The following is a 27,927-nucleotide window of genomic DNA, read 5'->3' as shown; positions in this document are numbered from 1 at the left end:
AAAGGTAGCCTTATTTTAAAGTAGTACCAACCCTTTGAACCCAATTGAATAAATGTAAACATAGTTGTCGTAAGAAAATTTATGTATTTTTGTACTTTCTAAGATGATTTCTAAGAATATTATAACATGATTTTATTCCAGGTAGCGTTTTGGACCATTTCTATTGATTCATTCGTCATGAAATAAAAGCATTTGCTAATAAAATAAATGTAATTGTCTGTTGTAACAAATCCACAAAGCCCTGAAATAGTAACTTGAGTGTTTGCTAAACTATTTTTGAACTTTAATTAGGAATGCACTGATGTGTAAACTCTGGGCTGATGCCAATATACAATAAAATAATAACTTTACAGGAAAAGTTTATGGAACAATATTTTTTCCAAGTAATTTTTGCCCATTTCTGTTTGTCCATTCATCATGATATTTTAACGCAATGTAAAAGAACAATGAAAACAAAATCTGACAGAGACCATATACATCTGTAGGCTTACAAATTAAAATTAAAAAATTTAAAAACTAAAATGATGAAAAAATTGAGACATTTTAGCACAGTCGCCCAATGTTTCTGCTCTTCCAGAGTACAATATGTCATCAAACATCAGTTTGAAATATCGGTCATATCTAAACATCTGTCTGATGTCTTTAATATTTTTTTTAAAGCAAATATTTCCTGATACCAATATGATTCTAATATCAACTAAATTTTATGTATGTTAATGTATGTTAATGTAGTAAGATTTTGGACCATTTCCATTGGTTCATTCATCATGAAATGTTTGCATAATGTAAAGGGCAGCTGGTGTTTTTAACTGGAATTAAAACATAAAAAGCAAAAAAGAATGAATTTACAGTATCTCCTCTAAGTGCTCTTGTGCTGTGTGTTACAGTATGATGGGCAGCTGTTTGCAGGGATTGGGGTATTATATCCAGTGTGGTGTTGACTGGTGGAAACTGCCTGTGACTTTACGAATGATTTGTTTGCTGCTTTTCTCGCAGCCTCTGAGTCTTGTGACCTTACTGGAGAACACGGCAAGCGCTGACAAGCACTACATCAACGGCTGGCTCATGGCTATAAACAGGCTTTTATTTGCTTTGGGGTCCGGACCACAGAAGTGCAGCCACACAAAACTGTCATTAAAACGAAAACACACGGCTAAATTGATGGTTTTGGACTACACGATTAATCCTGGTTCCCACACACCAAAAAGCATTCGCCTCCCAGTTTGGAAATGCTGATAATTACTGTGTTTATCCTCTAATGGCTTTGTGATTATGTTGCTGCTTTGGGTTGGTGGCACTGATAATGTTGTAATGACCATATGTGGTTAGGATCCCCTTGACCGCCAACCATACATTAGGAGTGTGGAAGCCAGTAAGAGGAGACACAGTACGGCAAATACCACTAATGTGGAGCGCAGCACTGCTGTAGAGGCTTATAAAGACATGATATTCTACAGAAGTCCGGAGAGGCCATGAGCTATCAAGATAACAAGATAACTAACTCATTATTTCAAGATAACTGTTATCTCGAGATAACAAGAAACTAACTTGTTAATTCAAGATAACAACTTTATCTCAAGATAACAAGATAATTGACTCATTATTTCAAGATAACAACATTGTTATCTCAAGATAACAAGATAACTAACTCATTATTTCAAGATAACTTTGTTGTCTCGAGATAATAAGAAACTAACTTGTTATTTCAAGATAACAACTTTATCTCGAGATAAGATAATTGACTCATTATTTCAAGATAACAACATCGTTATCTCAAGATAACAAGATAACTAACTATCTCAGGATAACAACTTTTGTCATCTTGAGATAACAAGATAATTAACTAATTATTTCAAGATCACAAGTTTGTTATCTTGAGATAACAAGATAATTAACTTCTTGTCTCAGAATAAAAACTTTTGTTATATTGAGATAACAAGATAATTAACTCAAGATAACAGTCCAGAAAATTATTACTACCTTATGGCCTCTCTGGACTTCAGTAATATTCAGCTTAATAGCAGCCTGCTGGTGACATCCTATATAAATGAAAATAATGCGTGCCCACGCCTTCTTAATGCGTGGGAACAAGATGATTAAGTCATGGCCATGACTTAGTATGGCGTGGGTTTACTAAGTCGTGGCCACGACTTAATCATCTCATTCCCGCGCCTTACTAAGTCGTGGCCACGCATTATTTTTATTTGTACAGGATGTCACCAGCGGGGCTCTTGGACCAGAGTGCCTCTTTAATTTGTATCACTATTGATGTTATACAGATCTCAGTCATATTAGAATCATCTACTGCTATGTTTGTCATTGTGGAATCATCTAAAGTTTATTCATTTTTTTCACAGCTTTCTAGCTTCTTACTCATTTTTTGAAGTTGCTCAGGATGAGCATGTAAAAATCACATAATACATTTATCTGCTACCAAATTGTTTTTAATTTATGTGAAACCGTGAATACAGACCTTTAAATGGGAGTGTATTTCTGCTCCTAATCAGCCTGAGAATGGTGACATCTCCCCACTTGCTCAGATGAATGCTCATGTATTGATTGGCTATTTGGACATGAAGATCTATGGCCCAGCTGAAGGCAGTTGGCTGGAGCAATGCTTTTGGATTTGTCCGTGTAGGGAGTAGATTTGGCTGCCACAGGGGAGCTGGCCTGTTGCAGGCTGGAGCTTTTTGCTTCTTTCTCTGAGCGCCCCTTGGGCCTGTCACATCCAGCTCTGCCAATCACTCACAGGCTTTAGGACTGTAAGAAGTTTCCACTGCTCTTGTGATTGAACAGTGCTGTGCAGGCAGGGTGTTGTTATGGGCTTGCTTTCTGCACACAGGTTGCCGTAGTAAAGCTAGTCTGAGGCTTAAAGGAATAGTCTGGCATTTTTACACATGCTTGGGGTCCACAGTTTGCTTCTTTAGTTTTGAAGCTAAAAAATGATGAGAGCTCAATAACAGTGTTTAAACTGTATGCCAAAAACATGAACATGAACATAAAAAGCAGGACTAAAGATGACCGCTATGACTGGTTTTAGCTGTGCAACATTCTTTTGTCCATTCCTATGTCAGAAACAACATAAGCAAGACTGTTTCAGATTACTCGACAGCTCAGTGTGGTTTCAAGTGTGTGATGATGCATGCAGCTTGCTAATATTGTAGGCTGCTTTACTTGTTAGCTATATTATTCTTGTACCTCTAGCCTTGTAACTGTGTGAAGAACAGTTTGGTGACAAATCTAATTTGCTCATGAATAAAGGTCCAGTCACAGTTATCAGCAAATTTTCACAAGCGAAATTATTTATATTTCCGTTTCAGTTTACCACAATGAACGATTTTGCAGAGGTCCAGGTGATTAAAACTTTAGTGGACACTTTTTCCCACTGACTATGAATAAACACACGACAGAGATACACATTCAGTTGGGAGACTGTATTTTTATCTTTACTTTTGTGGTTTTACTGTTTGATTTAGATGAGTTACCCATTTGCTAATTGCAATGTTAGCTGTTTGGCTAACTGCTGCTGCACAAAAGTCACCCAACTGCCACCAGGTTTGTCAGTTAACTATACTTTTTTGGTACGACTCAGCCTGCAGCACTATACTACCACGAGTGTACGATTGTCTGAAATTCATTACTGTTTATGGTTGGTGAGTTAGCGAGCTTGCTAACTACACCAACATGGAGGATTTTTTGTCACCAATCTTCCAGACCAGCCTCAGTCACACCCATTTCACAAGACAACGCAAACTGCAAATGTCTACTTTGACATTTTGGGGTCTTTGCTCATGCTAAATTTAATTTACTATATTGTGGTTCAACAACTAGAGGTGTAATCTTTGGCTAGAAATATTGTTGTGTTTTTTTTTTGTCTTTTGTCTGTGAAATGATCAGTTATCTGAATGAGCTGTACTGCTCTGCTGAATGAGCATTGTAGAACATTTGCATATTTATATTTCAGCATCTGTTCTGTGCTATTTTAAGCCCTCACTATCACCTAACCTAAGTGCTGTTATTTAAAGAGTTTTCTGTCATTACATTTGTGTGCTTAACCACACAGTGTGGTATTTTTAGGCATGTAAAAAACAACAGTGCAACTGCTGCAAAATGCAAATGCGGCTGCCGTCGATGGGGACAGCATTGATTTGTGTCCGGGATGACCCAGCGAAATGGATCACGGTTACATGCCACTGCTGTTGATTTGTGAGGACTTTTACGACTCTTTTTAAAGACGCGAAAAATGATCAAATGGTGCCGATATAACGCGCCCTGTGGTGATCATGATGGACCGATGCAGTGTCTCTCATTTTCCTCATCAGTCAGATTCCTGTCAGCTGCAGATGAGCCTGACTCCCCGCAGCAGCCTCAAACTGACAGTGCTCTCAGGGCACAGGCTGGGCTTTGAAGCCTAAGGGGCGTTTTTAGGACAGCGGCCTGGTCCACAGGCGGGGATGTGTGTCAGTCAGCGTGTGTGCTCCAACAACCCGGATTCAATCAACTGCCTGACCAATATCCAAACGTTAACCTTTAGCCACTTTTTTCTCACTGAAAATTTGATGAGCGTTTGAATAATTAACATCACCATAATGAATGTTTCACAGATTGGTCTTTGAGGGCTTTATCAAGGTGGTCTATGGGAGATCCATGAGTTTAAAAAAGTGACCAGGGCAAAAGCTGATGAAATAAGCTAACCAATCATGACCTGGTTTGGCAAGTGTTCCATTGTTTTTAAGGAACTGGGCACTGCTTTTCAAGAAATTTCTGACTACAGGATGACCTCTGGCTAGATATTTTTAAGGATGGTCATTTTTCATCCCAGCAGCGACACTGGCATGTGAAAAAACCCAGAAACATTAAAGTGCCTAATACAGTCCTGCCAGTGCCACACACACTACTGAAGTGAAAGCTTTCACTAGTCTAACTGTCACTAGTGTAACTGTCCACGGTGATCAACCACATACTACAGTAGTAGTGGGTGAGATATCTGTTCATAGGGTTGAAGTTCTTCTTAAAGCAACATTATTTAACAATTTTATCTTAGAATAACGTCTTCAGAATCATTTTGATGGTACCCTGATTTATAACAGGGAGAATGGCATCTCTTTCACTGACACTCCAGGCCTGCTATAGTGTTATGTAACTTTGGAGGAGCAGCACAAGACCTCTCACGAGAGCTGTGTAATGCTTTTACGGCACCACGTCATACAACCAACAACTATGGGTCTTCAGCTAGCTATAAGAAGAAGCTAGCTCTGTATTCTCAGCATAGGCATCATGGCAGAGGGTGCTAAAAGACTGAAAAAGATGTTGTGAGAGGAAGCGAGGAAGAGTAAAAGAGAGAGTAACTGAGCAAAAGCAAGAGTAAATCTCAGACTGGCCTTTACTCGATGGCGAGAGCTAAAAGAGATAAAAGGATGCAAGACAGTCTCACAGCTAATGGGAAAACAATCTGAAGGCAGAGTTATTTATTAAAAATTGCAACATAGGCTGTAACCTTATCTGTGTCATCCCTGTCTTGTAGATTTGTAGTTTTTCCAGATGCCAGAAGTCATCTAACCTCAGTCCCATTTCAGGCTAGAATGCAAAGAAATAAATTCATCACACGCCAAAGCGTTTAGTCAGTCTTTGTCAATCTCATTCCAATTAAGCCGTAAAAGTTTGCAACCTCCTTTAATAAAATCCTGTAATGTTGCTCTGCCTAGTAAGTCGACATGGTTCTTTCTCTTCTGATGTTGTCTTTGCCGGTGTTGTGCTGAATTCCGACTTCCCAGCAGAAACTGACTTCCCTTGGTGTGCATGTGCATCACGCAAGCATTTGGATGCTACAAATTACACTTCCATGTATAAACAACCGAGAACGCGAGTGTATTCTGCAGCGTCCATATATCTGCATGACGCACATGCATGCAAAGAGAAGTCGGATTGTGTATCCTTCAGCTCATCAATAAAATGCACTTGTACAGCTGTCAGTGAAAGGGGCTCACAGCACAATTTGTATTTTCAACAGTGGTGTATAAGTGAAATACACTCTGCAACTGTAGGGGGAGCCCAAGAGCAAAAAAATACCAATTCTTGCATAATGCTGCTTTAAGTTATTAGGCAAGACAAACCTTATGGTCCTGATTTTGTAAATGTTTTATTTTTTAAAACTGAAAGAGCAAAAAAAATGTTTTCTGAGGTTATGGTTAGAGGTAGAGGAAAATATTTAGGTTTTGCAAAATTCTTACTACATATAGGTGGTAAATCTCACAATTTCAGTATCGACACGTTAAAAAAAAGTTCAAAACAGTATATCGAAATTTAAAACTGTATTGCCCTTTGCGTCAAGACATGTCCTTGGCAAAAGGTTGGGGGGGGCATGTGCTATTTTTTCTATTTTTTCAGCTTATAAATTTTTCTGCTTTTACTTTGTTTTATAAATCTTTGTGTGTGTGTGTGTGTGTGTGTGTGTGTGTGTGTGTGTGTGTGTGTGTGTGTGTGTGTGCGCGCATGCCTGTGTTAATCTTGTGGCCTGTAGTCAGACCCTTGCTGCAATATTCTTTTCTTCATGCTCATGCTCTTGATCTTTTCAGGGTCACAGGGTTTGGATTACACTTTTAAGCTTCATGCGTATTTGCTAACATGAACTAGCTCAGAAGATGAATCATGATTCAATATAAAACAATTCCTGGCTGGTTGGCCAGTTGTTGACTTGTGGAGTCGTTATAGAAGTTATTGAAAATAAACTAGTCTGGAGTCGTGCACTTTTGAGGGGAAGGTTAGATTTATTTCAAGACGTTTTCATACAAAGATGTTCACAGATCACTGGTTTGGTTCCTTCCCCAACAGAGAGAGCTCATTGACTATATCTAGAGGTACATGAGAAATAGCGTAAATTTAATTTTTCAACCCACCATGCCTTTTAGGCAGTCAGGCTACTAGTTAAAGCTCCACATTATTTTAAACAGTGTAACCCATTACTGTAACTGTCCATGGCAATCAGCTGCACGCTACAGATACAGCAGGTAGAGACTGAATCAGAAAACACCCCTTAAAAAAATAGATTGGGCCACAGCCTGGGCAGCCCCCCCACTCATGTTGTGGTCTATAGCTCTGACCAGGTGACCCCTATTCGATGTGGCCTCCCTTGATCCACTAGTTCCTGTAATATCCTCTCACAGAAAGGAGACCTGTTCACTGTTTTTAAAGCTCTGTGGGGGTTATGGAGCAGAGTTGAGGGTGAACGAGAGAGCAGCAGCCATCATTCATCCTCTCCTCTTTCCTCTCTCTCTCTCACCCCTTCTTCTCTCTCTCCTCTTTCTCAATCAGTCTCTTTCTTTCTCTCCTCTCTGTCCTTTCCCTTTCCTTTTTACCCCTCCACACTTCTCCCTCATGTCCTGTCCTCTAATCCTCCCTGATCTTCGTCCCTCTGTCCTTTTCCTCTCGCCCTGTCTCCGTCTCCTGGAGTTCTGCAGCTCCCCCGTGGCTTTTAAACTCTAATGCAGTGTGATGTAATGACACTGTTCTGTACTGTAGTTAAAGGAATGCTCCAGTGTTTTTGAGTCTAGTCTCTATCTGCAGCATCAGTAGCATTCTGTTGAATACCATGGACAATGCGGTAGAAACTTAATGGTATGTAAGTATGTAGGTCAACAAGTGTTGTGTTCTGTAAGCAGGGCTCGGTTTGGGGGAGGATGCCATCTTCCTCATAAAAGAAAGATGAAAACCTCCCCTTTTGTAAAATTACCATCCCCCAATTCCATCCCCTTAAGATGTCTTTTATCGATATTTTCTTCCCCCACCCCCCCAGTTGTCGCTTGAACCATCCATCCCCCCCGAAAAACACTGAGGAATTTCTTTAGATCCCCATTACGCTTAAGCTACAGGTTCACCACAGCCATGAAAACCACCAACAGTGACCAGTCACATTATTATGCTGATTATACTGCTCTCTCTCTCTCTCTCTCTCTTTCTTTTTCTCTTTCTCTCTCTTTCTTTCTTTGTTTCACTTGTTCTCTCACTTCCTCTCTCCATCTCTTTCTCTTTTTTCATCCTTTCTCTCCCAACTCCTTTCTTTATCTCTTTCCATCTCTCTCTCAATTTCTCTCTCATGTGTCCTGTCTCTTTCCCTATTTGTCTCTCTCTAGCTCTGTTTTTCTCTTTTCTCCCCTCTCTCTCTCTCTCTTTCTCTCTTTTCTTTCTTTTCCCCTCTTTCTCTCACTTCCCTTCCCTTCTTCCCTGTTTTCTTCTCTTTCTACTACTCTCTTTCTCTCCTCCCTCACTATCCCCTTCTCTCACTTAGCATCTCTCCCGCTCTCTCTCTGTCTCTCACCTTTCCTGCCTTTCTCACTGTCTTTCTCCCTCTTCTCTCCTTCTCTGTTTCTCTCAATCTCTTTTTCTCTGTCACTTTCTTTCGTTCCTTCTCTCTCACTTCTTCTCTCTTTGTTTTTTTCACTTTGCCTCTCTTTTTCTCTTCCCTCTCTCTATCCCTTACTCTTAGCTTCTACCCGACTCTCTCTCTCTCTCTCTCTCTCTCTCTCTCTCAGGAGAGTAAGGGTAATTAACAATAGACAGATGGAAGGGGGAGCAGGAAGTCCATGCAGCGCAGCCACAAAACCCCATAATTACACTCCTCTAAATCGCTGCAGTGAGAGTACCGCTGGCCGTTCATTACATAACAACCGTATGGACTAAACCACAACAAATACTCTCACAGATGCCCCTTTACCTTTCATAATGCACCTCCGCTGTGATACTCACCACTGTATAGATTATTAAAGTGAAGATGATCCTGAAACCGATTTCAAGGACAAAGTTAAAATGTTGTGTGTTACAAATCAGTTTTTTTGAGAGCTGTGTGAACACAGGAACAGATTTTTTTCTAATCGCATTTGAGATACTTTCAGATGTGGTTCTATACTGGATGCATACCCCTATATGTGGCCATGTGACCGTAATGAGAAGGGCCAGATCAGAATCCATGTGTTTTTAACACATATGGGTCACTTACAAACAAAATGAATGTGAACTGTCAAAGTATTTGAATTGTGAATGTGAATATAAGCCTTGTATGCTTCTTTTAGTATCAGTTAGCAATTATACTGTACGTTATTTACTTTCTACTATGATATCATTATTCTACACTGTTGGTTCTTTATGTCCTCATGGTTTATGCATTTCTTTACTAATTATTGTTGATCTGTCTAGTGTTACTCTAAAGGGGAATGCCACCATTTTTTAAAAAATGTATTTAAATAAAATTATGAACAAGTCATTCAGAGTAGTGTGATATACAACACACCAGAGAAACTTACAGAATTATTCACAGGAAATAGATGTCTGAAGAGCTTAATGGATCTACAGTTACACGACCATTGTACCCAAAGAAAACATATTCTTTCATTTACTACTTTTTTTTATCATTATCAACATTACATATAAAAACTCAGAAGACACATTTGGGTTCATTGGTTGTTTTGTGTATCAAATAAATTGGCTATATTTTCACTGTTGACAACACAACCCTTGGTTCCTACCACCTACAATATAAAGAAAACCCAGTCAGTAAGTTTCTTTACAATGAACTGTTTCACATCAAACCACTCTGTTTACTGTAACGATTGATTTATGCAGACATTTTGAAAAATTGGTGTAAGTTCCCTTTAATTGTATCTCATTGCTGTTGTGAAGTGACCTTGGGTATGAGAAAGACACAATACAAAGTGTTATAGTTATTATTGTTGTGAGGGAGGAGACAGTGCAGTTAGAGAAGGTTATCCGCTCAATTGTTGGATGTCTACTGCCCTGCGTGGCCTTCACTGCACCTCACACCTCATTCAGCTCATGGAGGGTTTGCTAATTACCTGACGATTTGGATCAGGTGTATTAGAGCAGAGGAAACACTGACCTGTGCTGAACGGCAGGTCCAGAGGACCCGAGCTGAAGCACTCTTGCGATGGATGGCACTGAGGAAGGGGCCATTTGGGGGGTGGATGGTCAGTCTAGAGCTGGCTTCAATATTCATAAGTCCTCTTTCAGCTTGGGAGGGAAATGCTGCTGAATCATGCCGTTCAGCTTTTTCAGCAGCTTTCTGGACGTCCTCCTACATAATCAAGGGCAAAAATCTGACCTCTCCCCACAGTGGCTGTGTCCTAGTTTTGCAGCACGTGAGGCTACACTTGAAACCATTCACATGCCGCCTTTATGGCTAATCCCTCAGTTGGCACATCTTTAATGTCACAGACACTATAAAGGCCTAATAGGGGCCCTGTGGTATAGGTAAGGGCTGAATGCTAATATACCTGTCTTGCAGGAAGGTTGTAAATAGGTATAAATTAAAGGTACAATAAGTAGCATTTTTTATTGTTGGACATATTTCAGGAGTTTAAAAAGTTACAGTACAATTACATTAAATTACAGGCAAGTAAACTAAATTGAAATAAAACAGTATCAATGGACATATTTATTCACCATTGTTTGCACTCTATACACACAGAATATCTCAAATCAGCAGTTTTTACAAGTTTAAAATATATATATAATTCGCACAAGCATGACTGAAAACTAAATTTTTTTTTTTACCCCTTTTAAGTTTTGGACGTCCCTCAGTTTAGCACTGAATTGTAATACATACATCATCTAAACCGCTTATCCTTCTGGGTCGCGGTGGGGTGCTGGAGCCTATCCCAGCTGTCATTGGGCGGAAGGCAGGATACACCCTGGACAGGTCGCCAGTCCATCGCAGGGCAGACAGACAGACATACACAGTCACACACACACTCACACCTAGGGGCAATTTTAGCACGTCCAATCGGCCTGACGGCTTGTCTTTGGACTGTGGGAGGAAACCGGAGTACCCGGAGGAAACCCACGCAGACACGGGGAGAACAGGCAAACTCCACACAGAAATGACCCTGGTTGCCCGGCCGGGAATCGAACCCAGGCCATTCTTGCTGTGAGGCGTCAGCGCTACCCACTACGCCACTACGCCACCGTGCCACCCTGAATTGTAATATTCTTAAGTAAATTTGAGATTTTTAAAATATTTTAATTTCATTTTAATTATGTTTTGAATCTAATATTTTTCTTTGATTATATTAATAATAAACATCCAAGTTGATTTCCACTAGGAGGCCTGCAGAAAGGTTTAATTCTCATAGCCCATAATGTTGTGCAATACATCTCTACATTAATCTCAGTGTAATTTGCTGTGTTATTACAGAAAATATCTAAGATGAGTTGATTCACAATAAAATGAAGAATACAGTATTTTACTATGAAAAGTTAGTGTTAAATGTTGTAAAATCTTGGCAGTAATTAACAATGTATGCAGTGCATTTCATTGTATGTCATTAAAATTTGCCACTCTTAAGTGATATCGGTTTATTTTTCTACTTTTTATGGCAAACTCTTTTGTTGCACCTTTGAAGGTCAGTTTAGGGAAGGACATGCTAACATCTTCCCTGTCAGTACAACACAATGCTATATGAAAGCAAGCAGAGAAAACTTGCATTACGCTGGCAGTTCTGACATTTCCCGGTGGTTTTTAGGCTTGCTTGTGCATGCAAAGCTATGCTGACATCTGTCTCCACTGGTCGGTTTGAGTTTCTGCCTCCCAGAGCGTCCAATTTATGTTGAATCTTGCGTTTATGGGGAAAGCGTGGGTGCCTGGTGAATGCCACAGCATGAAACTGATGTTATGAACAGGGCTGCATCCAAACACTCTGGACACAGTGACCCATCAGGTGGTGCTGTAAAACATTGTTATTAGGGGTCCAAGCACCACAGTTACCGCAGATACTGTAAACACTGTTTTTGTTTTTGGGTGCACAGTCATTAATTTTTGTGGCCAATTCCAATTCTGATTTCTTTACAGCTGTGTAGCCAATGGATAAGTATTTAGGTTCATTTTAAAAAGCTTTTTTTGAACAGACAACAAAGACAGTTGCATTGCCTATTTGCTGTGTACCTGACGTTCTGTAGGCTAAATTAACTAATATGGAACATACAAGCTGATAGGTAATGAGTAGGCCTAACATCTTAATGGACATTTTAAAAAGAGCGGTCTAAAAAGCAACCACATCCATTTTTTCAGAAAACAACAGATTGAGGGATTTTTTGATCACGTGAAAGACTTTTTAAGTGAAACATTCTTTAGGAAACAAAGTTAATAGTTTTTCATGACTAGTCATATTACGCTGTATGGCTCACTCACTGGGTGTGTGTGTGCCTGTGTGTCCCTGACTATGTGGTGTGTGCCAAGCAGGCCTGATTGTGTGAAATGGCCGGGGCCTGGAGAAGCACATTCACATGGAGATCCTGTTTGTACTATATACTATTAATAATGTATTTGACAGGAGAAACATATACATATAGATGCTCAGTTGTAACCACATTAATCGTTGATTTAATTCCGTAATGCTATACTGTACTGTGTTGGTTCCCTCTCTCTGTGCATTCAAGGCCTTTCTGTACATGCTTGGGCTTTGTCCTGGAGTGTTGCATATGTTTCAACCAGGCCTAAGAAACACTGCTCAGTCCCATTTTGAACACAAATTGCAACTGTGATAGGGACACTTGGTCATTGTTTAGGAGTCTTGGCCTGCATACACATACAGAGACATAGTGTGGACCATAACTTTATTTTTTTTACCTATTTCATGTACAATACATATATTTTGAAACAATTCCTTGTTTCGTAGCCATTAAGAATAACCTGTTTAGTCATAATGAAGGGATAATTGAGAGATTCTGTTGTGATCAATGAAAAAATGGAAAAGAGAGATATGTTAACTGATGTGATATGATGTAATCAAGAGCATAGCCTATAGATAATGATATAACCAAATGTAATAACTCAAGGCCAGTGATTATTATTTTATGAAATGGTATATTGAACTGAAGAATGACATGGCACTTTTAAAAGAAAAACAAAGGTGTTTGTCACAGAAGGCCAAGGCTAACTGAAGAAACAATGTGTATGTAAAAGGTACAAAATGGTTACTGTTATAATACAACTGAGTGAAGTGAGAGTTGTGTGTGATGGTAAGACAGATCAGGTGAGATGAGGTAATGGGGGTGTGTAACCCCTCCAGAGCAGTATAAAAAAGGTTTAATTTTTCCTGTTTTTTTTTAGTCATAGCCCCGGCAACTCAGGTTAACGCTTTCATGTGTGAAGGCTTAATCTGTAATAAAAAATTGTACCTTTCTCTGCCATTCCTGGTGTTTAATTTATGTTTTGTATTAGGTAAAGTTTTATTTTTGAATTAGCAGCATGTTGTTTTTTCCAAGACAAAATATAGCTCATAACCTATAGGAATATATCAGATGGGTCCTAGCACATGTATAATACTTAGCCAATGTAGCCAAGTACTTAGAAATGTTATGCTCTGGTATGCTAGAACTCAGACGGTTCCAATCCTGTTTTATTCTCATCGTGCACTGCTAGTGGTTATTATAGGATTTGTAAAAGCCACTGACTGTAATGTCTTTGGTTATGGACCAATAATATCACAAAGCTCTGATCATCTCAGCAGCTCAGAAAGCAAGTGCTCAAATTGCTACTTTACTATCTTACGTTGTTCTTTCATGCTAACAGCTCTGTTGGCCTGTTTGTTTCTTACCTGGGTTCCCCCTGTGCTGTGTATGATGCACAGGACAGATCCTAAACGTTTGAGACACTAACCTTGTGTATATATATCTTATATCTTGTGTATATATATATAGATATAGATAAGATATATATCTTATAAGATTGATTTTAAACTAGAGAACTACACCAGAGAAGCTGAGCTTTGCGACAGTATGCTATATATGTGTAATGCGTGTCGTGTCTCTTGCAGTGTCAACTGAATTGCCCGCCCATTAGATCACAGCGTATATATATCACTGCCAATTTTTTCTACATGTTTTTGCTATCATGTCAGAAGTGTGATGTGGTCCTGTGCTGCTAGATACACAATACACAGCATCAGTAAGAGCATAAACTAAAAACGACTACTGACAGCACTGAGAAAAATTGCCACAGACCTGTAAATATACACAGTGGAAACTTCAAGTGAGTTTTATAAATTCATACAGTAGTTTACTCTTTGGATTAATCATTCACATTGTTGAAAGCTAAGTTTGTGCTGAATCATTTAATTTTAAATTCTTGTAGCTAATGTAATGTATCACTACCTTACAGTTAAAAATAGCAAGAGGCTCTGGCGGCACTTCTAGGCTTAGGCCTGAAAGGATTAAACTCTAAGGACCCATTAGTGGGTATAGACTTCAAGTTTTCTTATTGGATACACCTTAAGATTAATCACTGAATAATAAGCTTAGAGTTTAAGATGTTTTTTGTTATGCTTAGAAATACATTTGGTGAGTTAAGTCAAATCAAGTTGTCTTTATTTTCATTTCTAAATATAACTTGTATACATTGGAACGATGAGTTGTACTTCAGGCCCCATGGTGCAACATGCAACAGCAGCACAGGACTACATAGAGTGCAGATACATGACAGTTTGAAACGAGCAGAGAATATACAATAAATAGACCAGACGATACATATATAGTACAATAAATACTAGACAGGACAACAAAACAATATATATGAATGGGCATCATATATATACACACACATACATATATACGCATGGCTGGCATCAGAGCAGCATGTGAGTAGTGAAGGAACTAGTGCAAACATTGTCAACAGTAAGCTGTACAGAAAAGTTGTGGTCCAATAGCAGCATTAAGCTGCTTTAAAATGCTGTTCAAAACCCATAGAACGTGCTGCTGTTGTGAATCTTTAAGCTGTCATACAAAGACCCTCATCAAAGGAGCAAAAGTTTTTTCAGATTATATATTGTTATAGTAATCATGGCACATTTTAAACAATATTGCCATTGCATTTTTAGTTTACAGAGTTTCACTTACACGAACAAGGTGTGTCAATGTTTTGTCATCGCTCCTGTGTGATGTGGCGGTGAGGTTAGTGTGTTAGTCAGTGCTGTGCGTGTGTGTAAGCTTAGTGACACTCATTTGTTGGTGTAATGGAGGACTGGGTTCCAGCATCAGTATTGAGCTCCAGTAGAAGTGTGGGTGAATCAGAGCCTGCAAGCTTTTATCTCCCTATCTCTCATCTCCCTCTGTCAGTGTGGATCCATCTGCTCCACACACAGCATCAGTCTGAGACAATCAACATCAGCCTGTGTGGACGGCTGGGCGAACACGTGCATGTGTGGTGTTTGTATGTGAGGGTATGTCTCTGTGTACATTTGCGTAGGGGACAGTGGGAATTGGGATTTTTGCTAAATCATTTTGAAAGTATTTGGGAAAGAATTATTTTTTAATACAATCAACTTACACATCTGTGCTACAAATGAAAACTTAACCCTTGTGTGGTGTTGATGTGTTTGTTACTCAGTGGTCTGGTGGATGTTTTTTTAAATCAATACAGCCATAACAGTTTATGTAAAAATACCGGATGTTTCAAATATTGCAATTGGCCAGTGTAGGGCTCTCCTTTTGCAGCTGTAGCCAGTCAGCAACCTGTCCATGTTGTCCACCCTCACACACACACACACACACACACACACACATACAAACACATACACACACAGACACGCACACAATAACAGCAATAATAACATTATAAATGTGTAGGGGGTGTACAGTGTGAAGTCATTGAAAATGTGCTATTGTGCTATATGTGCTACATTTTTAGTGTTTACCAAAAAAAATGATGTGATTTATTATTATTTCAACCTCAGATTCTTGGCCTTTGCTCATCTTCTGTAAAGAACATATACGATAACACATTTTCAGTGCCTTCACACTGTTCACCCCCCACACATTTATATACACATGTGGTGTTGGGTGAACCCACGGGAATGAAAGTGTGGACGTGCTGTGTCCCTTCACTCTGTTCTCCTCCTACATGGCCTGCTGTTAGTGTGTGTGTGTCTGTGTGTGTGTGTGTTTGTATATATGTGTGTATGTGTGTGTGTATGAGGGTGGACAACATGGACAGGCTGCTGACTGGCTACAGCTGCTAAAGGAGAACCCTACACTGGCCACTTGTGATATTTTAAACATCTGGTATTTTTACATAAATTGTTATGGCTGTATTGATTAACAAACAATAATGCAGTGGGTCCACCAGACCACTGAGTAACAACAACATCAACACCACTCAAGGGTTGAAACACTTATTTATTAGGAAGGTACTTAAAATAATATAAGCATGAATTCTATGAGGCTGCTAAAACAAAAATTACTTTTATGGTCCAAAAGGTGAATCTTGAGAACTGTCTGTCTGATTGCTGCAAAAGTTTGCAGATGAGGTTCCCTCAAACTGCAACCGGAATAGTTTACTGATTATTTTTTACTTATTACCTTATTACCGATTACTTGTCTTCTACGTTACTCTCCAAAACCCACACAAATCTGCACCAACAAGAAATATTAATTCAATGTTCTGGTTATATTCATAAACAAAGTCACGCAGTCAGCTGTCGCAGGTAGTGTGGCCCAAATTATGTACAGGTACAGATTTTCTATAGTTGTATGCAAAAGTTTGAACACCCCAATCAAAGGACATTGTTGTTTTCGAAGTGAAAATGAGTTAACGCATCATCCACAGAGAACAAACTTAAATGTGGCAAATTTTAGTGCACAATTTCTATTTATTTGCTAAGAAAAAAATAAAACATCAAATATAAAATGTGCTATAACTTTTGCACGGCCATATTTTTCTTTATTTTTCTCCAGTATGTTAAATTCAGCCAGTAAAAATGTGCAGAAGTGTGTTATCTGTAGAGGATGATCAAAGACACGCAAATTTTACAGCTCAACTGTATGTAAAGGCAATTTGAATGCATCATTTATAATTAGTATTGTTCTCTTAGAGACATATGCATAACACAAGTAACAAAATTCTTATGAAGTCAGTAACTGTAATGTGATTACAAGATTTTATATTTTAATGCATTACACAACTTTATTACAGAAAAAAGTAGTCGAGTTACTATGAGGTGTACCACATCATCCCCAACACTGAAGATGTTCTTCTTAAACCTGTTTAACTATGTAAGATATCCATGTTACATCTTACCCTGCAATAGATAATGCCCTGCTCCGCTCTCCCTTATATACACCCTTGTGTGTGTGTGTGTGAGTAGACACCCCTATAGAAGTGTGTGTGTGTGTGTTTTCTGGCTGTTTTCGTGTCTCTGTACAGATGATGCTTGTGTGTGTATGTCCTGCGGCTCAGCTGCAATCTGAGGAGTCGCATCAGGCTCACTCTGTGTGTGTGAGTGATCATCCACTGACAGCTGCCCGTGACACTGCCTTCTCCAAATGTCCCTCATACACACACATACACACATAGATATACACACACAGACACTTACACACATGTACACACAGGGCTGCATGACATGGAAAAAAAACATCATATTAAAATATGATGTGATTGTCCTGCTTTAATAAGCTATAATATTATTAACAATACTATTTAAGGCCTCCCAGATGGCATAACTGTCCAAGTTTTGGCCCTATCAGCAGGAGACCGCAAGCTCGATCCCCAGCGATGCCACAGACATCCATGACCAGGAGTCCAACAGAGGGTGGGTAGGATGGTCCACCCTCTCTCCATCACTCAGTGCAGTGCTAGCCAATGCAGACGTATGTTAGCTGACTGAGCAGTAGTAGTTGAGGGGTTCACAGGCTACGCATTGTTTAAGGACTGAGGCACATGTTTTCAATGTCAGGGACACATTCTGCTCAACTTTTTTGTAGCAGTCTAGTAGCTTATGTCATGACTTAAACAAATCATGGCATAAATAAAGAGGCTTTATGTTTCACTTTACCTTCCCACCCTTTTTACCTTCCCACCCTTTTTATCTCTTTCTAATGGTGTGATCATGAACCCTAACTTGATCTGAGATGAGCGAGGTCTGCGGTTCCTTAAGCCACTTTTCCACTGGATGGAACCAGGTCAGCTCTACTTGCCTTTACTTGCTTTTGGTACCAGCTACTTCTTTTTCCACTGCAGATAAAATACCCTCTCATTGTAGCTGGTCGTCATAGTGATGCCACATGAAACTGCTGCAATGTGAATGAGACAAATTTTATGCAGAAGAGGCTGATAGTAGTAAGACAAAAGACTGCTGAAAGAAAAACGAGAGTTTTTACTACATCGGAATTTAGATGCTTGGTTGCTCATGGGCGACGTAAGAGGGCACGCTAACCTGATAGCTAAAATTGGCATATTTGTTTTGAGTGGTAGTGACTATTCTCTCTGACCAATGAGTATGCTGCAGTTTTTCCATGTCGCCTTTTGGTATCGGCTCAGCTCGCTTTGGACCCTGACAGAAGTGATACCAAAAATAGCACCAGCTGCCAGGTTTGCCTAATGGAAAACCAAAAAAGGCGAGTGGAGTCTAGATTGTCATTTGGAGATAATGGCTCTCATTGTGTTTTTCCCAGGACTCCCAGAGCCATAAAAATGGCTTTGTAACCGTCTCTAGAATGATATTTCTCATCTCTTCTGGAATTTCTTTTGATCACAGCATAGTGTGCTGTTTGTTGAAACCTTTTTAGCCTTCTTCGCACTGCTGAAAAAGTTCTGTTTAAGGGATGTTTAGATTCAAAAGGGCTGGCAGTAATCTAGCCTGGCCTGTCTAGTTTAATTGATCCCAATTTATCGACTAAATTTGGTTAATTAGTTGACTGAATAACTAAGGGAGCAATATTTTTTTCCACACCAAAAACATTTTAACAATTTTGATTTTTTGCTTGCAGATTTGTGCTCAGTGAAGCGCTAAGAACCACTGTATTAAAGGACATCAAAAAAACAGTATGGGCATAAATTGGTTACATTTTTTTTGAAGATCTGAAATAACACACACACACACACATAAACACACACTGCTTTCTGCTGGCTTATTGTGGTGCTCTCACACATATACAGAATTTGTTGAATCAGCACTTGCTGTAAATGCACTAAAAAACAGGTGTCATTCAAAAATGTATTTAACGTACTTGTTTTGAACCCCTTACATGGCCAGGGCCTGACAGAGGCCCAAAGTTTTACTACACACTTCTGTACCCTAAGAATAGCTCAACTAGTTTAAATTGAAGTCAAGGTAATCAAAGTAATTTAAAGCAGCACTTTCTTCAGTATGAACACATAAATGCACACATGTAAAAGTAGAAGTTGGCTCCTTTCACCTTCTGCCTGTCCCACCCCCCATTTCTCTTTCTCTCTTTTGCATTCGGACACACTCACATCATCCTGCGCTCTCTCTTTCCCCGGAATGTGTGAGTATGGAAGAACAGTTGTCCTCTCTGTCTAAACAGATGTCCAGCAGTCTGTTAGTATAATAGTTACAAAGGGACTCACCACCAGTCCTCGTTTATAATGTATAATGTGTATATGCACATGTATTCACCAAGGAGATAATCTGTGTGAGCTATTTAAAATATACTGGAGAGAGAGAGAGAGAGAGAGAGAGAGAGAGAGAGAGAGAGAGAGATAGCCTGTCCAAGAGTTAGCATCCTGAGGCTAATACTAAAGGAATAGCTTGACAAAGTATCAAATTTACACACATGTAGCCAGTCAGCCAAGACCTTTTTGGTGTCTAAAGATGTAGGTGAACCAGAAGTAATTGTTAATAATCTCACAGACTTCCTAATGTGATTTTTGACACTGGATGATATGTTGTTATGGCTGCTACTACTGTTTTTAGCCACATTCTTTTGTCCATTTTGTAAAATAACAATATGTCATATTGTGTCAAAACCCAAGCACTGATATAGTTTGAGGTATGTGAGTGATGACTTAGGCATGCGGACAATGCTAACTAGGAAGGTTTAAGCTCCTATTACTTGTTAGCCACATTAGCTTCCTAGAACCATGCAAAACTAAAAGCATTTGCACGTTGGGACGTGCTATGTGCAAAAGTGCTCATAGAGTTTCAGCTCATTTGGTCTGTAATGGCCTTTAATGAGCAATCTTATGGTACCAAACGTGTCTTGGCTGACTGACTATATTTAGTACAAGGAGGCAGTTGTATATGCTTGATTTTCACCAAACTTTTCCTTTAATAGAACACCTTGTTGACATTGCATAGTCTAGCATATTTAGCCTGCAACTCAGACCGGGTACCGCACTCTTTCACCCTCTCTCACTTCCTGCCTCTCTCTATTTCTCAACTGTTTGTGGTGTTTATAGCCTTGTCCAACCTGTCTTTCTCAACCAGTTATCAGAAACATATCGTGTTACTACAGCTTCCATCTCGATACCCACTCCCCCACCCCCTAGCAGGTTGAGCCTGTATCCCGCCCCCTCCTGTCACATCACATTACTGCAGTTCCATCTCTCTGCTCGTCTGCACAGCTTGTGCTAACGGCCGTCTGCGTCTCAGACCTGCTACTGCCGCCTCCAGACAAGGCTCTGTCTGCTGAGATATAGCGCCCCGTGGCCTTCATCTAACCTCTCCTCATCCTCATCTCCTGCAGAGCCATTGTGCAAACTCTCTGAGTGGGGTTTGTTTGGGCTTACTGGCGGCTTCAGCTTGAAATTGATTGATTTATTTTTTCAAAAGATTTTCATGAATACAGAACTGAAATACACCCTTTTTAAAGCAAAGGTTTGGCCAACAATCTAATTTAATTTCCCCCTTACCCCAAATGTAGTCAGTCAGCCAAGACATGTTTGTCAAAAGTTTGCTTCTTCAATCGTGCACTGGAGCTGTATAAACAAGATTCAGGCTTCAAGATGGCGGCTACTACTGTTAGCTATGTGATGTACTTTAGTCCATTTTTATAGATAACCGTATGCATTGGTGCAAATTTAGGGGGGGACATTTTCTTTCCACTTTCTGAAAATGAGAGAATTGAAAGATATTTTTGGGGGGTAGTGGATGGTTGTCCAAAAAATACTTTATACACAGCTTATATTATTAATAATATTTTCTAATCAATCTCATATTACAATGTCATTACAACTAAAAACAAGCACACACTGAGCTGTGCTAATCAGGTACACTGACCGCTAACTTCACTACCTTTTATTACCTTTTATATTATCGATATTGTGTGATTATTCTCTGTCTCCACTACAAAGGCTCCATTTATGTATTTAATAATATTGTTTGTTTTTGTGTTTTAACGTTGACTTATAATAAGTTGACCAGAGTTCTGAAATGAAATCTGGAGACATTTCCAGTTCAGTAACTGGAAGCAAATGTGCTACTTGTATTATGCTAACTCAGCCATATTCCATTACTTGTTAGCTATATTAGCCTTGTTTTCAGTCTAGTCTAATTGTGGTTTTCAGGAAGAACTGCTGACTCTTGGTTCTGTCAAAGAGAGAGTAAAGCTTCTCCTCATAGATCTTCCAATCCTGACCTGTCTGTTTGGGGGTCCCTGTTTGGAAGCTGTCATTCTGTACTGGCCTCTTTGGAGCAGGGGTCATCGGTTCAGTCCATTCTGCTTGCTGTGAGAGGGAGCAAATGGGAGGCTTAAAATTAGCTGAGATGTTGCTTCTGGTGTGTAAGAACTGGAGAATACCAAACTGTAGATTATGGTTCTCCTGGCCTGGAACTAGAAAACTCATCTGTAGAGGCTGGGGCAGTAAGATAAAGTGAGGACTCACAAGATGGACAGTGCTACTGATAAAAGCACAGTCTGTCTTTTGTCCTTGTCATCTACTCCCAGCCAGTATGATGTATGTGATAACGGAAGATGAGCAGACCATGTCTTTTGCCTCAGGCTGTGACGAAATAGCTGGCAGCCATGTGTCATCATGTTTCCCTGTGGTATCTCTTGCTTTTACAGTGGGTAACACCTTTATAGGTGTTTCAGCTTGTGAGAAACTGTGGTCTTAAGATCGCGAAGGTTAAGTGTGTGTGTAAACATGGGGATGTGGTTTCACTCTTGTGTGAAACTTTCTTCACTTTCTGATGGAAAATGTACAGAAGACAGAAGACATCACATTGTTTTTGAACATATTATTATTATTAAGTGCTGTTAAGTCGATTCCAACTTCAGGCTGAAAGGCTGGCTCATGATTCCTCTGATTGTATCCATACATCTTGTTGCTAGCCGTCCTCTTCCTCTTTTACCTTCAGCTGCTCAAAGCATAACTGTCTTTTCCAATGAGTTGGTTCTTATCATAATATGAACAAAGTAGAGTTCAGTTTTATTATATGGGTTTCAAGTGAGACGCAAAGCTTGAATTGGTCCGTTTTTTTCTTTGCTGTTCAAGGTATTCTCAAAAGTCTTTGCTAACACCAAAGTTCAAAGGCATCAGTATTTTTCCTGTCCCGCTTCTTTATTATCCAGCTTTCACATCCATAAAGAACCACAGAAAAGACCATAGCCCTGGACAAGTGTGACCTTCATGTTTGGAGACACATCATTATATTTGCAGTTCCTTCATTCTGTTCTGCTATGTGCCAATTGGTGTCATATTTCTTGACTGTGCGATCCTTAAAAAGTCATCTAATTAGGGATTTATGATGGTAGATCATTTTAAATTTCAACTCCTCAATCTCCTCAAACCAGCCTTCTTCAGAGAAGCCGATGGATTGGCCAGGCCAGAAGACATGTTGAATTGTGATTGGATAATAATGTTCTGCAACTAGAGCCTTCTAATACCAAAGAGGAATGGCTGAAAACAAATAGAACCTGTTAAATCATATATATTTTCATACTTTTAAAAGACAATTTGGGGCAAAACTTCACAATAACACGGTCTCTAAATATCTATCTGGGTGCATGTGTGTAAGTATATGTAGGCGTGTTTATGCCTGAGCCCTCAGGTTGGCTGTGTAGCTGTGCATTGCTGTGTGGGTGACCGGTCAGGGCTGTCCCTGAGGAGAGCTGCTCGTTAGGGGCTGGATTGATGGAGGACTTTGTGGTTTGACTAACGAGCCTGTGGACGGCCGTGCCTGCGGCCAGCACTGAGCGACTGCTCCCCCGGCCTCCATTACTCATGTCACACCCCGCTGGTCGGCTACAGGCTGGGGACACTGTGATTCAGGAGAGTCTCATGTACTCCCACTGCATCAGGGGTGCTGCGTTCCACATTGGGGGTCAACCAGCAGGAAAGCTATGAAGTTGAAATCTTATCTAATGGCCTTACTGACTTCCAGTAAATAAAATGCGTGTTTCTTCTATCCTGCCTGTTTTGATCACTCTAAACACTCATTTTTTGAAGCTATAGCCAGTTTTGAAGCTCAAAATGAGCTAGTCAAACAAACACAGTTCTTCCCTTCAGCCTCAACCCCAAAACACATATACCAGCGCCGCCTAGGCTAGAACACCCCAATACTTGTGCTAACTCAGCTCATAGTTTATCACAAATGACGACACAGCTAACAGTAGCTAACACAGATGCTAGCATCTAGTCACACAGAGCCCATAGCCGATTTTGTTAGCTTCAGATAGGCTACTATCTCTAGCTAATTTTCTTAGCTAGCTCTACAGTGTATTCTAGCTAGCATAGTTCATAGATAAATACATTAGCTATAGCTAACCAGCTAACATGTGCTATGTAAAATATGTATCTGTCCATGAGACCAGCATCACTCTTCGTGGTCATCAGCTTCCTTAGTTCTGTTCAGTATTGGAAAGCCATGCTGATGTTCATGCTAGTTAGCTACAAACCAGAATTGTTGCTACTGCAACAGCAGGTTAGAAATAATAGCAGCGAAAACAACCCTGAATTGTCCACCACTGCTTACAGCGTTGAACACAGATAATATATATGCATGCTAAGTACAAATAACTATATAGTTTACATAAGTTAAAAATACATAAATATATATTCTTTTTTCTAAAAATTATTGGAACAGGGTTAAGCAGTCAAGTTTGCAGCCAAATGCTAAATTCTTGCATTTATAATAATAAATGGAATGTTCCATTTTTTTAGGAGGGACAACAGGTTTTGGTGACAAGGTTGCACATAAATTGTGGGACACAGGTTAGAATTGACTGTTCTGTTAAATAAATTATTAGGGAACAATAATTCATTTACCATTAAATTGCATATTTCATGGAGAAGTTCAATGTCAGCGAGAGTTGGACACAGACATTTCAAGTGTTTTGTGATTATTTAAATGCTAGCAACACTTTATTACTTTTACAAAGATAATGGGACATAAATTGAACTCCATTCATGGAAAGTGCCAACTGTAATGCTGTGGGTAGGCAATGGCTGTGCTATGTGCTGTGCATGCACATGATTGACAGGCAAGCAGAGATGCCCTCTTGTCCTGATCAGTTGGATGTTGGTGGTTCACATTTTTCCCCTCCTGTTTAAAGAGCTTTTGACCACAGAGACAGGATTTTTTCTCTGAGCATGTATTTTATTAACAAGCTGCTTGAATTTGAGGACAATTTCATCAGAATTACAACATGTTCTGGCTTAAAATTGCTGAACCCACTTTTAACAGTGCCACAGTCAGAGATCCATTAGAACAAATGTTGCAATTTAAAACTCGAGGAAAATGTACTGTCGTCTTGAACCGATGGTCACACGTTTTTGTGCCGCACCTTCAGTGGCGGTTTTGACAGGCGCTTGACAAATGCAGCTCAGCTCTGATATTAATTTTGAACCCTCTTGTGTTCAGAAAGTCAGGCCTTTTTAAAGGTCCATCACAAAGCCTCAGTGGCTCCTACAAGTTTTCACCTTGTATGTAAACAACAGATTCACATTTACATTTTTATTTACGAACTACAACATCGATTAGTATGCCTGGCTTTAACAAAGCTTTATGAAAACCATTCTCGAAGAAGTCACTGATAAAACAAGTGCCCTGTGCAAGTCAAATTCTGACCCAAAGGGTCGTGGTCATCCAGGTTAATGCGTGGCTCAGTGTGCGTATGCTAATGTGCATGTTCTATCGTAGGGACCAGTACGGCTCGGAGCTCTTCCGTACAGGCTTCTCCAGAGAAAACAGCTACTGGAGCAGCCGGCCGCACTGCCTCTACCTGCTCGACTTACGCCACGCCTCCCTGCACAGCTTTACACAGCTCTGGCAGGTATTTTCCATCTCCTTTTACTTTATTGCATCTCATATTATTTACATGCCTGGTGGTGTTTTTCCTTTCCTCCATTAGTCCACATGCATCCTAAAGTCAAATTTCTTCCCTTAAGAAGTCTAGATATGTAATGTCTGAAATTTACTTGAGGCTAATGTAGCTGATAAGTAGCCTAATGAAAGTTTATTTACACCAATTAGCATAGTGCAAACTGCATGTTGAGTTATTCAATAAGCTCAAATAGACGGTTTCTGACAATATATGACATTGTTATTTGTAAAAAACTGACAAAAGTACATTGTATGGCTAAACATTTTAGTACTGCCTGCCTAAAAGCCTTAATTTTGTCCATTTGTTGTCCATTGGTCCACTTTTGTCTACGTAGATTGACTACATTTAGTGCATTCAGGAAAACTAAGTACATTTTTTGCCAAACTATAGTTTTAAAGATGTGTGGAAAAACATCATGTTTACCTCGTCATTTCATTTTCTTTTCACATGCGTTATTATCTTGCAAGGAGGTTTTAGGGCTGGGTTTACAGAGCCTTTAATTAGTGGCCTAAAGCCTCTAGCTTGTGCAGAAAAATCAATAACGTCCAGTACATAATGACCGGCACTGCTAATCGTTGTGCACCAATCACTGCTTGTGTTTATCGGCTTTGCCTCTGCTAACCGCTTTAGGACGTGTTCAGAAATTATTGGAAATCAGTCACAGGCGGTCAAATGCCTTTACTGACTCCTGTTTTATTTTACATTTTAGAGAATTTTCATCCAAATTAGTTTACAGAAATTAACAGCATTAGGTTTCCTTAAATCACAGTATAATTGGAGTAGATCAGAGTGAAGTCCTTTGATAAAACACCACACCACTGTAATGAGTGAAAAAGTGAAAATTCCAGACTGAATAAAAGAGAAACTGGTATATTGGCAGCAAGTTAGGCTTTTTATGTATTCCTTAGGTGGGTTTAGGAGAGTATTGAGTGGATAAGTATTCAGCAGAGTGTACCTGTTTTGTCCTTCGCATGACATTTTATTTAATCGCTGTTCAGGGAGGGATTATTTATAAATTGGAAATTGAAAGTAGATGATGGAGTGACAAGTTTAGATCAGTAGGCTATGTTCCTATGACGTTATAGGAGAAAAAACTGCCATTAACAGTGGTGCAATGCTTCGTCTAAGATGTAAGATTTTGTAAACATGTAAATTTAACGCTGATATCTGTTTGTAATGTCAAGGGATAATTTACCTGTCTCATAGCAGATCATAGCAAGAGTTGAGAGGTTGTACAAGCATAGCAGAACATCAGAAAAAGATATCCCATTCAACCGAATGAACTAGGTTGGACTTTAGGTTCCCTAACATTCAGTTCTCAAAAAATGCTTAGCTACCTAGATGGACTGTGTCATTGTAGCTAACCGAAACTCGGCAGGTTGGAAAGTACAGCAAATTTGCCACCATGCTAATGCTACCTCAATTGCACAATAGTGCTTTAAATAAAAAAAATACACTCTTAAAAAGATGGTTCTTCAAGGCTTCAAGCTTTAGCACAGAAAAGATTCTATACAGAACCATGAACACTCAAAGAACCTTTTGCATGATTAAAGGGTTCTTTGCATCATAAAGTGTTCTTCAGATTGACGGGAACTGTATAGAATGTATGGTTCTGTATAGAACATTTTTGAAAATGGCTCTATATAGCACCCAATGGGGTTCTTCTATTGTTACGATGTCAGGCTTGGAACAATAGAAGAACCATCTCTATAATAGAAAAACCAGTTCTATATAGAACCATCTGTTCACATGTTCCATCAATCAGAAGAACCATTTTATGACGCAAGAAACTTAAACCATGCAAAAGGTTCTCTGAGTGTTTATGGCTCTATATAGAACCATTTTCTTTGCTAAAGAATGCTTGAAGAACTTTGTTTTGTTAGAGTGTACTCTAAATGACCTTATTTTGACTAAACTGAGTTGTGTGCTAGAGTTTCTCAGTAGGCTGAATGGGATTTTTGTCAATGTTGTGTAAAGCTTGTACAACCTAGCAGCATTAAAGGACACGTTTGTGGGTGGGGCATGGATCGGTCAGTTGTACTCAAAATCCTCTTAAAGGGAAATAAGGGAATAAACTCTTTGAGTGGTTTGAAGTGAAATGGTTTGTTCTAAAGAAACTTACCAACTTGGATTTCTTTACCGTGGTGGTGAGAGGAACCAGGGGTCTGAATTTGCCATTTTATTTACTGTAAAAGAAATCATAGTGAAATTACACGTCTTGAGTTTTTACACACCGTATTGATAATGGTGAATTGGTGGTAAATCTATATCTCCTTTAGGGGCTATTTTGCCTTACAATGCCCTGCATGTACCTCTCTAACTTGAATTAATTTTAAAGATATTAAAACATTTTCTCTGAAAACTACTGTAAAACAGTGTCTCGGTCATCAGGAAGCATTTGTAACCAATCAGTGTAATAACAATTAGCATTTAAAGGCATCAAACACTTCAGACGCCTGGTTTCTATCACCTAGACTTAGTAAGGTTCTCTAGAATGATGCATTTAATAAATCCACTCCTAAAGATTTGTTTACAGATATTCAAAAAAATCAGTGTAATTCCCCTTTAATGCCGTTTCCTATAATTACGGGAAAGAAACAAGTTTGAGAAACAGTGTAAGTCATTCATGGACTAGTATATCCTACATATCTGACCTTTGGGTCGTTGTCTGGTCTTTATACCTTGGCCTGGCCACAGTCTTGCCTGGCCAGGACCTGGCTGGACTGCTGATTTGGACTTTCTCTCGGAAGCTGCTGCTGGAAGAGTCAGGCAATCCATAGCTCTGATTTATGCGCAAGCCCAAAGGGAGCAGCAGGAGCGCGATCGTCAGGGTGACCTTCATCCATCTCCTCTTCA

At 39.5% G+C, this 27,927-nt stretch overlaps 1 protein-coding gene across 5 annotated transcripts in view; it reads left to right on the top strand.

The window, feature by feature from the left end:
• The window catches only part of LOC118813840 (tight junction protein ZO-2), a 139,638-nt gene that overhangs the window by 22,218 nt on the left and 89,493 nt on the right, over positions 1-27,927 (top strand). The window contains exon 2 of one of the 5 annotated variants that reach the window (XM_036579408.1): positions 24,888-25,020. The exons of the other annotated variants lie outside the window; for them this stretch is intronic. The gene's annotated coding sequence lies outside the window, so the exon portion shown is untranslated. The remainder of the gene's footprint in view (positions 1-24,887; positions 25,021-27,927) is intronic. 5 annotated transcript variants of the gene reach the window in all.

This window comes from Colossoma macropomum, unplaced genomic scaffold (genome assembly GCF_904425465.1).
Source record: "Colossoma macropomum unplaced genomic scaffold, Colossoma_macropomum, whole genome shotgun sequence".
In the NCBI taxonomy this organism is placed as follows: domain Eukaryota; kingdom Metazoa; phylum Chordata; class Actinopteri; order Characiformes; family Serrasalmidae; genus Colossoma; species Colossoma macropomum.
Note: the sequence above shows the minus strand (reverse complement) of the source record. Positions and strands in the feature narration are given on the sequence as shown.